This window comes from Hyla sarda, unplaced genomic scaffold (genome assembly GCF_029499605.1).
Source record: "Hyla sarda isolate aHylSar1 unplaced genomic scaffold, aHylSar1.hap1 scaffold_31, whole genome shotgun sequence".
Lineage (NCBI taxonomy): Eukaryota > Metazoa > Chordata > Amphibia > Anura > Hylidae > Hyla > Hyla sarda.
Window position 1 is genome coordinate 1,180,001 of NW_026609824.1, and position 4,784 is coordinate 1,184,784.

At 42.2% G+C, this 4,784-nt stretch overlaps 1 pseudogene; it reads right to left on the reverse strand.

Annotated features, from left to right (window-relative positions):
- Positions 1-2,620: 2,620 nt before the first annotated feature.
- LOC130328574 (U2 spliceosomal RNA) lies at positions 2,621-2,728 on the reverse strand (annotated as a pseudogene).
- Between the last annotated feature and the right edge of the window lie 2,056 nt (positions 2,729-4,784).

Consider the following 4,784-nt stretch of genomic DNA (forward strand, 5'->3'; position numbering starts at 1 on the left):
AGGAAGGGAGGCTGGCTGGCAGCCTCCCATACACACTCTGGCTGGGTGGCAGTCACCCACCAGTACACACAGCAGACCCTAAACCCATATCATTATTGCTAAGCAGGAAGATGGGAGTCCATTTCACTCTGATGGACCATTTTTAAATGCAATCCATAACCTGGCTTTGGCAGGAACCCTTCTTACTCCTCCTACTTGCATTTGATACTGGGTTTAGGATCTGCATAGGAAACACACACACACACACACACAAGCACACACTTACCTGTGTTGCCTGCTAACGCCTCCTTGGCTGTCCCCAAACGGTATAAAACCAACAGCCACGGGAAGCTATAAGGATAGAGGACATACCTGCATCCTATTGGACTCACTTGTCTTGGTTAAATCCAACTTATTTGACAACCTATGGTGCTGCTACGTCTGCTCATGGCAGTGCTGCTTCTGACAAGGCTGTTCTTTGGTGGGCCTAGGCGACATCACAATCTCCATGGTTACATACACAACAAAGGTCAGATGTTGTTTACACCTGGCCATGCCAGTGGTATTGAGTAGCATATCCCAGTGCTAAGGGTCCTGGGTGCAACAATCTTTCAATGGGGAATAGCCGCACTGAGTTTGTCAATTGCACCCATGTTTGCAACTCCAACAATACACACGTATGTATGTATGTATGTATCTATGTGTATCTATCTATCTATCTATCTATCTATCTATCTATCTATCTATATATCTATCTATCCACCCAACTATCTCTATATATATTTATCTCTCTCTCTCTCTATATGTATATATATATATATATATTTTTTTTTTCTTTTAAATATATATATATATATATATATATGTATATACATATAGAGAGAGAGAGAGATGGAAATACTTTTTTAAACATGTTTTCACCTCATTTTTACCTTCTTTTTTTCTTCTCTCCATGTTTTCCTTCTTTCCTATGCTGCTGCTTCTTATTTTTCTTCTTTTTCAAACCCTATCATTGCACTATTGCTTATTCAATACCACCAGCAGATGGAGACACTATATTACAACATTAGTTGTGAGCAGCAGTTTGTACAAACAAATGCCTCATAGCTGATGTCCTATCCACCTAGGCACATAGGCACCACCTATTGTCTTTTGCCTGCAGTAGGGGCCCACTGGACTAGCCAGCAAGCAGCTGCAGCTGCAGTAAATAAACAGATAACCTTTCTTTCCAACACTGAAACCTGGTGGTGCACTTAATATCTGCTATCAGATAGGGGACATATCAGATATTAAACTGATATAAACAGACACCACATTTGATACCAGCCAAAAGGAAGGATGAGAAGTGATAACTGTGAAAGGGGAGGAACCAACGCTGTCCCCTTCACATGCACCATCACTACTTGTAGGAAGGGAGGCTGGCTGGCAGCCTCCCATACACACTCTGGCTGGGTGGCAGTCACCCACCAGTACACACAGCAGACCCTAAACCCATATCATTATTGCTAAGCAGGAAGATGGGAGTCCATTTCACTCTGATGGACCATTTTTAAATGCAATCCATAACCTAGCTTTGGCAGGAACCCTTCTTACTCCTCCTACTTGCATTTGATACTGGGTTTAGGATCTGCATAGGAAACACACACACACACACACACACAAGCACACACTTACCTGTGTTGCCTGCTGACGCCTCCTTGGCTGTCCCCAAACGGTATAAAACCAACAGCCATGGGAAGCTGTAAGGATAGAGAACATACCTGCATCCTATTGGACTCACTTGTCTTGGTTAAATCCAACTTATTTGACAACCTATGGTGCTGCTACTTCTGCTCATGGCAGTGCTGCTTCTGACAAGGCTGTTCTTTGGTGAGCCTAGGCGACATCACAATCTCCATAATTACATACACAACAAAGGTCAGATGTTGTTTACACCTGGCCATGCCAGTGGTATTGAGTAGCATATCACAGTGCTAAGGGTCCTGGGTGCAACAATCTTTCAATGGGGAATAGCCGCACTGAGTTTGTCAAGTGCACCCATGTTTGCAACTCCAACAATACACACATATCTATGTATGTATGTATGTGTGTATGTGTGTATGTGTGTATGTGTGTATGTGTATCTCTCTATCTATCTATCTATCGATCTATCCACCCATCTATCTCTATATATATTTATCTCTCTCTCTCTATATGTATATATGTATATATATAATTTTTTTTTCTTTTAAATATATATATATATATATATATATATATATATACATATAGAGAGAGAGAGATGGAAATACTTTCTTAAACATGTTTTCACCTCATTTTTACCTTCTTTTTTTTCTTCTCTCCATGTTTTCCTTCTTTCCTCCTTTTTTCATATGCTGCTGCTTCTTATTTTTCTTCTTTTTCAGACCCTATCATTGCACTATTGCTTATTCAATACCACCAGCAGATGGAGACACTATATTACAACATTAGTTGTGAGCAGCAGTTTGTACAAACAAATGCCTCATAGCTGATGTCCTATCCACCTAGGCACATAGGCACCACCTATTGTCTTTTGCCTGCAGTAGGGACCCACTGGACTAGCCAGCAAGCAGCTGCAGCAGCAAATAAACAGGTAATCTTTCTTTCCAACACTGAAACCTGGTGGTGCACTTAATATATGCTACCAGATAGGAGACATATCAGATATTAAACTGATATAAACAGACACCACATTTGATACCAGCCAAAAGGAAGGATGATAAGTGATAACTGTGAAAGGGGAGGAACCAACGCTGTCCCCTTCACATGCACCATCACTACTTGTAGGAAGGGAGGCTGGCTGGCAGCCTCCCATACACACTCTGGCTGGGTGGCAGTCACCCACCAGTACACACAGCAGACCCTAAACCCATATCATTATTGCTAAGCAGGAAGATGGGAGTCCATTTCACTCTGATGGACCATTTTTAAATGCAATCCATAACCTGGCTTTGGCAGGAACCCTTCTTACTCCTCCTACTTGCATTTGATACTGGGTTTAGGATCTGCATAGGAAACACACACACACACACACAAGCACACACTTACCTGTGTTGCCTGCTGACGCCTCCTTGGCTGTCCCCAAACGGTATAAAACCAACAGCCACGGGAAGCTGTAAGGATAGAGGACATACCTGCATCCTATTGGACTCACTTGTCTTGGTTAAATCCAACTTATTTGACAACCTATGGTGCTGCTACTTCTGCTCATGGCAGTGCTGCTTCTGACAAGGCTGTTCTTTGGTGGGCCTAGGCGACATCACAATCTCCATGGTTACATACACAACAAAGGTCAGATGTTGTTTACACCTGGCCATGCCAGTGGTATTGAGTAGCATATCCCAGTGCTAAGGGTCCTGGGTGCAACAATCTTTCAATGGGGAATAGCCGCACTGAGTTTGTCAAGTGCACCCATGTTTGCAACTCCAACAATACACACATATGTATGTATGTATGTGTGTATGTATGTCTATCTATCTATCTATCCACCCATCTATCTCTATATATATATTTATCTCTCTCTCTCTCTCTATATGTATATATATATATATAATTTTTTTTTCTTTTAAATATATATATATATATATATATATATATATGTATATACATATAGAGAGAGAGAGAGATGGAAATACTTTTTTAAACATGTTTTCACCTCATTTTTACCTTCTTTTTTTCTTCTCTCCATGTTTTCCTTCTTTCCTATGCTGCTGCTTCTTATTTTTCTTCTTTTTCAGACCCTATCATTGCACTATTGCTTATTCAATACCACCAGCAGATGGAGACACTATATTACAACATTAGTTGTGAGCAGCAGTTTGTACAAACAAATGCCTCATAGCTGATGTCCTATCCACCTAGGCACATAGGCACCACCTATTGTCTATTGCCTGCAGTAGGGGCCCACTCGACTAGCCAGCAAGCAGCTGCAGAAATTAAACAGATAATCTTTCTTTCCAACACTGAAACCTGGTGGTGCATTTAATATATGCTATCAGATAGGGGACATATCAGATATTAAACTGATATAAACAAACACCACATTTGATACCAGCCAAAAGGAAGGATGAGAAGTGATAACTGTGAAAGGGGAGGAACCAACGCTGTCCCCTTCACATGCACCATCACTACTTGTAGGAAGGGAGGCTGGCTGGCAGCCTCCCATACACACTCTGGCTGGGTGGCAGTCACCCACCAGTACACACAGCAGACCCTAAACCCATATCATTATTGCTAAGCAGGAAGATGGGAGTCCATTTCACTCTGATGGACCATTTTTAAATGCAATCCATAACCTGGCTTTGGCAGGAACCCTTCTTACTCCTCCTACTTGCATTTGATACTGGGTTTAGGATCTGCATAGGAAACACACACACACACACACACACACACATACAAGCACACACTTACCTGTGTTGCCTGCTGACGCCTCCTTGGCTGTCCCCAAACGGTATAAAACCAACAGCCACGGGAAGCTGTAAGGATAGAGGACATACCTGCATCCTATTGGACTCACTTGTCTTGGTTAAATCCAACTTATTTGACAACCTATGGTGCTGCTACTTCTGCTCATGGCAGTGCTGCTTCTGACAAGGCTGTTCTTTGGTGGGCCTAGGCGACATCACAATCTCCATGGTTACATACACAACAAAGGTCAGATGTTGTTTACACCTGGCCATGCCAGTGGTATTGAGTAGCATATCCCAGTGCTAAGGGTCCTGGGTGCAACAATCTTTCAATGGGGAATAGCCGCACTGAGTTTGTCAAGTGCACCCATGTTTGCA